The sequence below is a fragment of the Bufo gargarizans genome, chromosome 2 (assembly GCF_014858855.1).
Source record: "Bufo gargarizans isolate SCDJY-AF-19 chromosome 2, ASM1485885v1, whole genome shotgun sequence".
Taxonomy (NCBI): Eukaryota; Metazoa; Chordata; class Amphibia; order Anura; family Bufonidae; genus Bufo; species Bufo gargarizans.
The window spans coordinates 64,111,514-64,124,612 of NC_058081.1; positions in this window are offsets into that span (position 1 = coordinate 64,111,514).

The window sequence follows — 13,099 nt, forward strand, 5'->3', positions numbered from 1 at the left end:
CCCTGAATCGCCCTGATGATCCCTAAAAAAACAGGTAAGGAGCTAAAGACGACCTGTTCCTCCACAACACGGACGAACAGGAGTCTCCAGGGGCCTAGCAGCAGGGAAAATAAAAGGCAGAAAACAGCAACTATATAGGCAGGTAAGAGCCCACAACAACAAGCACTCACCTGCCGAGGCAACAGGGACTGGAACCCAATCACCTACCAGGACACAGCACAAAGACAACAAACACGGAGTCCAGTGAACCAGAAACTGCCTGGACCCCCATGCGGACAGGATGCATGGCGGCCCCTGGTAGAGCTGCTAACTGACTGGTAGTTCCCCCTCAGGGGAACCCATGGACCCCCTTCCGGAGGAGAGAGACAAACAGAGGAAATGTCGAGCAAGCATGCTGGACGAGAGACATCAGACAGCCCAGACATGGTACACAAAACTAGACATACAACTCTCCTAGAACATAACCCATACCAAACAAGGGAAAGAAAATGACATTGATGTCAAACTAGGTGAACCTCTCACTCAGCAGATGGTATAATGCTGGAAAAAAGCAGAGCTCCAGCACACACCATGGCCCCTTTCACACGGGTGAGTATTCAACGCGGGTGCAATGCGTGAGGTGAACGCACTGCACCTGCACTGAATCCTCACCCATTCATTTCAATGGGGCTGTATACATGAGCAATGTTTTGCACGCATCACTTGTGCGTTGCGTGAAAATCGCAGCATGTTTTATATTCCGCGTTTTTCACGCAACACAGGCCCCATAGAAATTAATGGGGCTGCTTGAAAATCGCATAGCCTCCACAAGCAAGTGCGGATGCGATGCGATTTTCACGGATGGTTGATGAGTGACCCGGGACCCTATTTACTTTATTTTTTTCCATTATAACATGGTTATAATGGAAAATAATAGCAATCTTTAAAACAGAATGCTAAGTATAATGTCAATTGAGTGTTAAAAAATAATAAAAAACAAAACTCACCTCATGCACTTGATCGCATAGCCGGGATCTTCTTCTTTGTTCTTCTGAAGGACCTGCTAAAGGACCTTCGCTGACGTCATTGCGCTCACCACGTAGTGACATCAGCGCAGGTCCTGCTGAATGAAGATAGAAGGACCTTCTATCTTCATTCAGCAGGACCTGCGCTCACCACATGGTGAGTGCAATGACGTCGGCGAAGGTCCTTTAGCAGGTCCTTCAAGAAGAACAAAGAAAAGGATCCTGGCTATGCGATCAAGTGCATGAGGTGAGTTATGTTTTTATTATTTTTTAACACTCAATTGACATTATACTTAGCATTCTGTTTTAAAGAATGCTATTATTTTCCATTATAACCATGTTATAATGGAAAATAATAAAATCTACAGAACACCAAACCCAAACTTCAAGTTCGGGTCTGGGTACCACATTCAGTTTTTTCTCACGCGCGTGCAAAACGCTTTGCACTCGCGTGGAAAAAACTGAACAACGGAACGCAATCGCAGTCAAAACTGGAACGCACATGCATCACATCCGGCCCTCACCCACGACGCCCGTGTGAAGGGGGCCCAAGGCTGGAGGACAACTGAAAACAAGCCACAGGCAATATACAACTAGTGGCCACACCCAGCCAGGTAATTAACCCCTCCAGCACCAGACAGAGAGGAACCAAGGCATGAGGGGCAGAGCACATACATGCTGAATAACAACACGTTGCCCCTGGCAACCAGCATGCACGGCAAGATGTCACGGCGCACAACACCGAGGCCGTGACACTTTGTGTTCCAGCAGGACAACGACCCGAAGCATACGTCGAGATTGGAAAATAAATGGTTCAATGACAATGAAGTAGAGGTGCTGGATTGGCCCCCACAGACCTCAATCAAACACTTGTGGGTAGAGTTGAAGAAAAAGCCATATTCGTACCCAAGTGAGTCGACCAGTATTCACCAACATTGGGAACGTGTAGAAGAGACCTGGGAACAGATTTCAGTCAAGACATGCTTGAATCTGATTGAGAGCATGCCCAGAAGGATTCAGGCGGTGTGCCAAAGGTGGATTTACAAAATAATAAAAATTTAAGTTTAGAATTTTAGGAAAACAACAGTAACAATGCAGTTACATGACAAGAATCTGCAGAACTAATCATATGCTGAATAGTTGCAAGCCCAATTTATGTATGAGATAGCCAAGATGATTGTCTATAAAATGATGGTAGCCTAACATTCAAAGCTGTAATGGATGGTGAGATATGGAGCCTGAAACTCAAAAGTTCAAAACATTTTTACCCTTTTGCTCGTCAGTGTAATTTACACATTTGGACAAAACATTCCCGGTGAAGAGGGTCCGGACAAGAGATAGGTGACATAGGTTCCTGCCTAGGGTGGCATTAAGCTTGGACTGCGATGCACAGTCTAATCAGAATAAAAATACACTGTACATACATTTCAGGCATGGGGTATATTTTAAAATGTTCAGCACCAAGCAAGCATGAATGAAGAGGCGTTTTTTACTTATTGAAGTGTATGGCCAACTGTACATGGGTCCTCCATTACCACCACTTCTCCCATTCTTCTGTATGGCAATGCTATGCTCATTATTCTCCACATCCCACTATTCTTTGCTTCTTAGGTCATGGCTTTCCTCCATGCATCCTGGCCTAATCCAACTATTCTGCATTTCCTACTCTTACATTAGTTGCCTTTAGATGTCCTTACCCAGTATCACTGCACCTCCTGTCCTCCTTCTCCATTCGCTATATCACTGTACCTCCTATACTCCTTCATTCACCATTATCACTGTTCCTCCTGTCCTCCTCTAGAATCACTGCACCTCCTGTCCTTCTCCAGTATCCCTGTCGTCCTCCTCCATTCTCCAGTATCATTGCACCTCCTGTTCTCCACCTCCATTCTCCAGTATCACTGCACCTCCTGTTCTCCACCTCTATTCTCCAGTATCACTGCACCTTCTGTACTCCGCCTCCATTCTCCAGTATCACTGCATCTTCTGTCCTCCTCTTCCATTCTCCAGCATTAATGCTCCTCCTCTCCTCCTCCTCCATTTTACAGTATCACTGCACCTCCTGTCCTCCTCCTTCATTCTCCAGCATTACTGCCCCTCCTATCCTCCTCTTCCATTCTCCAGATCACAGCACTTTCTATCATCATTCTCCATTCTCCAGTATCACTGAACCCCCTGTCCTTTACCATTCTTCAGCATCACCGCACCTCCAGTCCTCCTCCTCCTCCATTCTCAAGTATCACTACTCCTCCTGTCCTCCTTCTCCATTCTCCAGTATCACTGCACCCCCTGTCCTTCTCCATTCTTCAGTATCACCGCACCTCCAGTCCTCCTCCTCCATTCTTTAGTATCACTACTCCTCCTGTCCTCCTTCTCCTTTCTCCAGTATCACTGCACCTCCTGTCCTCCTCCTCCAGTGTCCATTATCACTGCACCTCCTGTCCTCCTCCTCCAGTATCACTGCACCTGATGTCCTCCTCCTCCATTCTCCAGTATCACTGTCCTCCTCTCCATTCTCCAGCATTACTGCCCCTCCTATCCTCCTCCTCCATCCTCCAGTATCACTGTACCTCCTGTCCTCCTCCATCCTCCAGTATCACTGTACCTCCTGTCCTCCTCCATCCTCCAGTATCACTGCACCTCCAGTCCTCCATTCTCCAGTATCACTGCACCGCCTGTCCTCCTTCTCCATTCTCCTGAATTACTGTGCCACCTGTCCTCATTCTCCAGTTTCACTGCACCTACTGTCCTCATTCTCCAGTATCACTGCACCTTCTGTCCTCCTCCTCCAGTATAACTTCTCCTCCTGTCCTCCTCCAGTTTCACTGCGACTCCTGTCCTCTGCCTCCATTTTCTAGTATCACTGCATCTCCTGTCCTATGCCTCAATTCTCCAATATCACTGCATCTTCTGCCCTCCTTCTCCATTCTCCAGTATCACTGCACCTTCTGTCCTCCTCCTCCATTCTCCAAGATCACTGCACCTCCTGTCGTCCTCCATTCTCCAGTATCACTGCACCTCCTGTCCTCTATTCGCCAGTATCACTCCACCTCCTATCCTCTGTCTCCATTCTCCAGTATCCCTGCCCCTCCTGTCGTCCTCCTCCATTCTCCAGTATCACTGCACCTCCTGTCCTCCTCCTCCATTCTCCAGCATTACTGCCCCTCCTATCCTCCTCTTCCATTCTCCAGATCACAGCACTTTCTATTATCCTTCTCCATTCTCCAGTATCACTGCACCCCCTGTCCTTCTCCATTCTTCAGTATCACCGCACCTCCAGTCCTCCTACTCCATTCTCCAGTATCACTGTACATCCTGTCCTCCTCCATTCTCAAGTATCACTACTCCTCCTGTACTCCTTCTCCATTCTCCAATATCACTGCTCCTCCTGCCCTACTTCTTCATTCTCTAGTATCACTGCACCTCCTGTCCTCCTCCTCCTGTGTCCATTATCACTGCACCTCCTGTCCTCCTCCTCCAGTCTCCAGTATCACTGCACCTCCTGTCCTCCTCCTCCATTTTCCAGGTTCACTGCATCTTCTGTCCTCTTCCATTCTCCTGCATGACTGCACTTCATGTCCTCCTCCTCCATTCTTCAGCATTACTGCTCCTCCTATACTACGTTTACTGCACCTCCTGTCCTCCTCCTACATTCTCCAGCATTACTGCCCCTCCTATCCTCCTCCTTCATCCTCCAGTATCACTGCACCTCCAGTCCTCCATCCTCCAGTATCACTGCACTTCCAGTCCTCCATCCTCCAGTATCAATGCTTCTCACGATATCTTCTGTCCTCCTCCTCCATTCTCCAGTATCACTACACCTCCTATGCTACTCCTGTCCTCCTCCTACATTCTCCAACATTACTGCCCCTCCTATCCTCCTCCTCCATCCTCCAGTATCACTGCACCTCCAGTCCTCCATCCTCCAGTATCACTGCACTTCCAGTCCTCCATCCTCCAGTATCAATGCTTATCACGACACCTTCTGTCCTCCTCCTCCATTCTCCAGTATCGCTACACCTCCTATGTTACTCTTCCATTCTCCAGTATTATTGTACCTCCTGTCCTTCTCTAGTATTACTGCACCTCCTGTCCTGCTCCTCCATTCTCCAGTATCACTGCTCCCCCTGTCCTCCTCCTCCATTCTCCAGTATCACTGCTCCTCCTGTCCTCCTTCTCCATTCTCCAGTGACTCGATCATAGGTTTATGGGATCGGCGGTAGTCGGACCCTGGAGAGTTCTGGATATTATTTAGGCGTCTGCTCTCAGAAGAAGAGCACCTAGTAACAGATTCTTCTTAGAGCAGAAACGCTCATGGAAGCCAAAAGACAACGGGCTGTTGTTAAGCAGTTAATTATCCAGTATCCCTGCTCTATGTCCATGTTCACACGTTGCAGATATGTTGTGCTGATTCTGCATTTTCCAGTAAAATGCCTGTGGATGGAGTTTTTTCAAGCCCCAACTGCATACAGTGGAAACAGTCCACATGACAATCTGAACATTCGTTTCAAATTTTACACATAGCGAGAAACAAAAAATCACCAAAAAGTTTGTACATATGGTGTACATACATAAAAGTGAGTCACTGTACTGATAAAGGCAGTTGGACGCCCTTCTTAAAAAGTGTGAATGGATTTGACTGTTATCGGCAGGAAGCCCCTTCTAATAACAGTACTACATCTGTCCACAGGTGGTGTGTCGTATTGCAGCTATGCTCCAACAGATGATCGGACCAGAGTCGGGCACCGTCTGCCAATATGATGTTGACAAGCTATCCTAAAGATAGGTCGAGGGTGTTTTAAGCGCCACTGAGCTTTCAGCAAACTTTGCATTAACTAATAGTACAGTTTGTACTACTCTGTGCATGCTGAATATCTGGTTTGCAGTTCTCTCAGACATGGTGGGTGGAGACTAGCTGCCATCCACTACACACACAGAAAGTAGAGGAGAATCTCCTTCCTAATTTTCTCTTACTCACTCACAAGCAGCCCCAGGATAATAAAGGACATTATAAAGAAGTACTGATCTGTAGTTTTGTGAGTAAAGCACTTGAGCTGAGCTAGAAGCAGCAGAAAAAAGTTCCAGCACTATTGAAGATTCTGTTGCTTTGTCTTTATTTTCAGTAACAAAGTACATCATGTGGACACCATCTCACACCCCCGCACATTGACGCGTTTCAAACTATACCATTCTTAGTCGTAACTGTGTGCACTGCCTGACCCTCGGGTTTAAATTTAAACTTTTTTCTGCTGTTTATATCTTGAGAACTTACCTGGTTCGTTCCGTGCACAGAGGATAAGGGATACATGGTGAGCTGGACATTTTGTTTATTTTATTTTATCACATATAATTTGAAGAGAGTACAAATACAGCATTTGCAAAGAGTACAGTTCTGAAAATACAGCATTTAGAAAGAGTACAATTCTTCATGATATCAATCATGTACTCCATGTAGAAGTGCTATTGTCACAATATTTTAACAGAATTATATAACATTAAATGCAAATACAGAAAAAAATGAAAATTAGAGCAACATAATACATTTCTAGTACAAATAAACTCCCCCCCCCCTCCCCCCAACCCTAACCATACGGAGAGACCACCGTACCACCCCCTCACGGATGACAAGAGACAGAATGTTATGATAGGCCTTTCGAAAGGGTAATTCTGCAAACGAGTGCCTATATCGGAAAACGCAATGTGCTATGTCAGCTGCCCCGTCAGGAACAATTGCCCCCTCAGACGATCCCTCATTAGAGCCACAGTGTCACTGCCAGATATCTGAGAAGCTCTGACAGACGTTCTTCAGAACCTCCTGCTTGAGGTTCTTTTGTTTTGTTTTGTCATCTCCTTTCCCTCTTTCAGCTGTCATCTAGTTGCACTGATTGCATCCCTTTAAATCCCATCCCATACTGCATCACTTTGCGGTTTATACAACTTCCTGGAGTGTGCCCATGCTGGATGCTGCAACTGATGCTTCTACAGATAAATCTGTTCCTTTGTTTGTGTTTTCCTGTTGGCTTGATCCTAGGTGACCCTGACTCCCTCCGTATTAAGTGTAGGGAGCCAATGGTCGTGTCCCCTCACTATTATAGGGTGTTCAGGTGTCATACAGTCGAGGCACGAGGGCATGGAATTATCTATCATAGAGATCTTTGCATGGGCTGAGAAGTCAGGGAGAGCTCTAGGGCTTTTACAGGGCTCACCTTTATGTTCCTTAGTTTGGGATCAAGTCAGTCGGATCTTAATTTGTTGCCTTCTAGTTTTCTGCAACACCATCTGTGACACACAGATGCCATACTGGGAACTACAAACCAACCCTGCCATATTGACATAAATTTACCTGGGCATCTCCTCTTCATGTACACCCCTTTTTCAAATCGTAAAACTGTATTTAATCTATTTATATACTCCTGCTTAGTAGGAGCCTTCTCCTGTATCTAGTGTTTGGCAATTAACACTCTAGCCTGGAAAAGCATTCTTTGTATACTCAGAGATTTCTTATCATCCACTCCCTGTGAGTCTAAAATGCCCAGTACACAGAGTTTGGGATCTCTAGGTATCTGTATTTGAGATGCCCTTGTTATGATCTTTATCACCTCCTCCCAAAACTCCCCCAATTTCATGCAGTCCCAGAACATGTGTATTAATGATGCCTCTGTTCCTCCACAGCAGGCACAGGTTGAATCTAAGCGCCATCCTATCTTAAATAGGAATTGGGGGGTTCTATATACTCTGTGAATCAGATATAACTGAGACAATCTTTGGGATTTACTAAGCGTTAGACTAGGGGTCAGGGCCAGAACATCGTCCCACTGCTCCTGGAAGATCTCACCAATGTCTTGCTCCCACTTTCTCTTAACAGGCAGAGGTCCGATGTAGTACATTTCTGAAATAGATGTTTATATACAGTCATGGCCGTAAATGTTGGCACCACTCAAATGTTTCAAGAAAATGAAGTATTTGTCACAGAAAAGCATTGCAGTAACATGTTTTGCTATACACATGTTTATTCCCTTTGTGTGTATTGGAAGAAAACCAAAAAAGGGAGAAAAAAAAAGCTAATTGGACATAATGTCACGCCAAACTCCAAAAATGGGCTGGACAAAATTATTGGCACCCTTAACTTAATATTTGGTTGCACACCCTTTGGAAAATATAACTGAAATCAGTCGCTTCCTATAACCATCAATAAGCTTCTGACACCTCTCACCCGGAATTTTGGACAACTCTTCCTTAGCAAACAGCTCCAGGTCTCTCTTATTGGAAGGGCCTTTTCCCAACAGCAATTTTAAGATCTCTCCATAGGTGTTCAATGGGATTTAGATCTGGACTCATTGCTGGCCACTTCAGAACTCTCCAGCGCTTTCTGACACTAGGCTCTACAGTGCGACCCAAAATCCATTGGTAATCCTCAGATTTCATGATGCCTTGCACACATTCAAGGCACCCAGTGCCAGAAGGAGCAAAACAACCCCAAAACATCAATGAACCGCCACCATATTCCACTGTAGGTACTAGGCCTCATTCCGTTTTCGGTAAACAGTAGAATGATGTGCTTTACCAAAAAGCTCTATCTTGGTCTCATCTGTCCACAAGACGTTTTCCCAGAAGGATTTTGGCTTACTCAAGTTCACTTTTGCAAAATGTGAGGCTCCTTTCACACTAGCATTCGCTGGTCCGCTCGTGAGCTCCGTTTGAAGGAGCTCACGAGCGGACCCGAACGCCTCCGTCCAGCCCTGATGCAGTCTGAATGGAGCGGATCCACTCAGACTGCATCAGTCTGGCGGCGTTCAGCCTCCGCTCCGCTCGCCTCCGCACGGACAGGCGGACAGCTGAACGCTGCTTGCAGCGTTCGGGTGTCCGCCTGGCCGTGCGGAGGCGAGCGGATCCGTTCAGACTTACAATGTAAGTCAATGGGAACGGATCCGCTTGAAGATGTCACCCTGTGGCTCAATCTTCAAGCGGATCCGTCCCCCATTGACTTTACATTGAAAGTCTGGACGGATCCGTACGAGGCTATTTTCACACTTATAGCTGTTATATGCTAAAATAATGCAGACGGATCCGTTCTGAACGGAGCCTCCGTCTGCATTATTATGATCGGATCCGTTCAGAACGGATCCGATCGAACGCTAGTGTGAAAGTAGCCTAATCTTGCTTTTTTATGTCTCTGTGTCAGCAGTGGGGTCCTCCTGCGTCTCCTGCCATAGCGTTTCATTTCATTTAAATGTCGACGGATAGTTCGCGCTAACACTGATGCTACCTGAGCCTGCAGGACTGCTTGAATATCTTTAGAACTTGTTTGGGGCTGCTTATCCACCATCCGGACTATCCTACGTTGACACCTTTCATCAATTTTCCTCTTCCGTCCACACCCAGGGTGATTAGCTACAGTGCCACTGGTAGCAAACTTCTTGATAATGTTGTGCACTGTAAACAAAGGCAAATCTAGATCTCTGGAGATGGACTTGTAACCTTTAGATTGTTGATATTTTTCCACAATTTTGGTTCTCAAGTCCTCAGACAGTTCTCTTCTCCTCTTTCTGTTGTCCATGCTTAGTGTAGTGCACACAGACACACAATGCAAAGACTAAGTGAACCAGAATTGTGGAAGCATATCAACAATCTCAATGTTACAAGTCCATCTCCAGATATCTAGATTTGCCTTTGTCCACAGTGCACAACATTATCAAGAAGTTTGCTACCCATGGCACTGTAGCTAATCTCCCTGGGCCTGGACGGAATAGAAATATTGATGAAAGGTGTCAACGCACGATAGTCCAGATGGTGGATAAACAAGTTCCAAAGATATTCAAGCTGTCCTGCAGGCTCAGGTAGCATCAGTGTCAGCGCGAACTATCCGTCGACATTTAAATGAAATGAAACGCTATGGCAGGAGACCCAGGAGGACCCCACTGCTGACACAGAGACATAAAAAAGCAAGACTACATTTTGCAAAAATGAACTTTAGTAAGCCAAAATCCTTCTGGGAAAACTTCTTGTGGACAGATGAGACCAAGATAGAGCTTTTTGGTAAAACACATCATTCTACTGTTTACCGAAAACGGAATGAGGCCTACAAAGAAAAGAACACAGTACCTACAGTGAAATATGGTGGAGGTTCATTGATGTTTTGGGGTTGTTTTGCTGCCTCTGGCACTGGGTGCCTTGAATGTGTGCAAGGCATCATGAAATCTAAAGGTTTACCAATGGATTTTGGGTCGCACTGTAGAGCCTAGTGTCAGAAAGCTGGGTTTGCGTCCGAGATCTTGGGTCTTCCAGCAGGACAATGACCCTAAACATACGTCAAAAAGCATCCAGAAATGGATGGCAACAAAGCGCTGGAGAGTTCTGAAGTGGCCAGCAATGAGTCCGGATCTAAATCCCATTGAACACCTATGGAGAGATCTTAAAATTGCTGTTGGGAAAAGGCCCTTCCAATAAGAGAGACCTGGAGCAGTTTGCTAACGAAGAGTAGTCCAAAATTCCGGGTGAGAGTTGTCAGAAGCTTATTGATGGTTATAGGAAGCGACTGATTTCAGTTATTTTTTCCAAAGGGTGTGCAACCAAATATTAAGTTAAGGGTGCCAATAATTTTGTCCAGCCCATTTTTTGGAGTTTGGCGTGACATTATGTCCAATTAGCTTTTTTTCCTCCCTTTTTTTGTTTTGTTCCAATACACACAAAGGGAATGAACATGTGTATAGCAAAACATGTGTAACTGCAATACTTTTCTGTGATAAATACTTCATTTTCTTGAAAAAATGTCAGGGGTGCCAACATTTACAGCCATGACTGTAGCAGTGATATCAGACCCCTAGCGGTGCTACCACCTAATAGCTGTTTCACAATTGAGGGGGAGGCGGACAGTTGCAAGCCACCCTTAAATTCCTCCTGAAAAGCATGTCTTAACTGCAGATATAGGAAGAACGTGGTTCTAAGTAGTCCAAATTCCTCCTGTAGCTGCGTGAAGGATTTCATCACCCCTTATGATTGTACTTGATATTAAAAAAAATACCTTTGTCTTCCCATGGGGAAAAGCCCTTCAATTTAAACGTTTCTAGAAGTTGAGGGTTACACCATAACGGTGTGTAATCGTTAAACCTCACCAGGCCTATTAATTCTTTAAATTTCGACCAGACCTTTGTGTTTAATGTAATTGTAGGGCAGTTCCCAGCGTAAGACTGCGGTCTTCCCAGTTCCACTAATGTAATAGGTGTTTTCTGTTTCATGACTATGGAGGAATTCTGGCAGAGGGGTCTAGCTCTACATGTCGTCCCCATCCTCTAAAGTGTTGTAACTGTGCAGCCATGAAGTATAGCCATGGATTTGGGATTCAAAGGCCACCATCCTCTTTGCCTTTCTGAAGCGTTTCCATTCGGATTCTAGGTTGTTGTTTTTTCCAGATCAAGGAATGAAAGATACTTTGTATCTTGTAAAATATACGCTGGGGAATCCATATAGGGGAAATATGTATCACATAGAGAAATTGGGGCATCAGTATAATTTTGATTAAGTTGCTACGGCCAATGACAGAGAGAGGCAATTTGCACCTGGTATTCGTTTTCTCAATGAATCTAGAAATCAGGGGGTCTACATTCCTTTTGACATATTCTGATGACCTTGGTGTTATCATAACTCCTAAATATTTAAAGCTACTGGTCATCTGTAATTGGGTATTGGTAAGATTGAACTGTGGCGAGGGAGGATCAAGTGGGAGAATCACAGATTTGTCCCAATTTATCGTTAAGCCTGAATATTTCCCAAACTCAGTGATATCTTTCATAATAGGAGTAATGGAGCGTTGCAGATCACCCACATAAAGGAGCATCATCTGCATATATAGAGACTCTCTCTTCTTAGGATCCCAGTGGGAAACCTTTCAATTCAGGGGAGGTACACAAAAGGCAGGTCAGAGGCTCTATAGCTACCGCGAACAGCAGAGGGGACAAGGGGCAGCCCTACCTCATACCCCTATGTAATGGAAATTGGGCAGAGAGTATGCCATTTGCTTTAATTTTTGCTACCGGTGAGTTGTACAGTAATTTGACCCAGGACATAAAACATGATCCAAATCCCATAACCTCCATTATTGTCCATAAATACTCCCATTCCACGCTGTCAAAAGCTTTGGCAGTGTCTAGGGATATTACAGCCCTACAACCATCAGTGTCCATCGATCGCTAAAGATTTAGAAATAATTTTTGGAGGAGGATTAAAGTGCTTCTCTCTGGCATAAACCCTGATTCATCTACGTGTATAAGGGACAGGATGACCTTATTGAGTCTGTTGGCCAAGACCTTCGCTAAAACCTTCACATTAGTGGACATTTTGTTTATTAACTTGTGCTGAGCTGTAACATTCCTATGAAACTGTGCAGTCTCTCTTTGTCTGTGCCTGTCCCCTCAGCTCCTGCTCACTCATCCCTCCTTCCCTCTCCATAGAGTTGCATTGGCATGCATAATGTGATCCTACTGCAGAGATGATCTGTCATGGATAGAAAAAAGGCAGTTTCCAAAGGGTAAAGCAATTAGCGGTGGATGGGGAGGAATAACTTGTAAACAGCTGATGATAGGAGAACTAGACAGTTGTCACTGATAAAACATATTACAAACTTTATTGTGGTCGACTGTTCTATTAACTTGCAAATTTGTGTGAAAAGTTAGAGGTAATTTACATCCCAGAAAACCCAAACTGAATCTCAAAACAAATAAAATCAGCATGAAACACAAGACCAAGGTAAGAAGCAGAAGCCAGACTGGAATGTAGTTCACATAGCAAAATACATGAGGTACCAAAAATGTCCTGCATAACATGGAATGGACTTGACTGTGGTTGGAAACAATCACATTTGCCTCCCTAGTGTTGTACAACCAAAACAGATAGGTCACCAGTAATTAAAGTAATAAAACAACAGCCACAAACCTTCTAGAGTAGTCAAGAAACGCCAAGGTGGTGCCTACGTGCTTGGCCTGAAGTGTAGTTAGAGAGTCGAATCAAATGAATCATAAAACCAGGATGCAAGAACCTGGCATATGAGAACCTAAGCAAGAACTCGGCATAAAGCAGCAAGTGGTAACCAGAACCGGCAC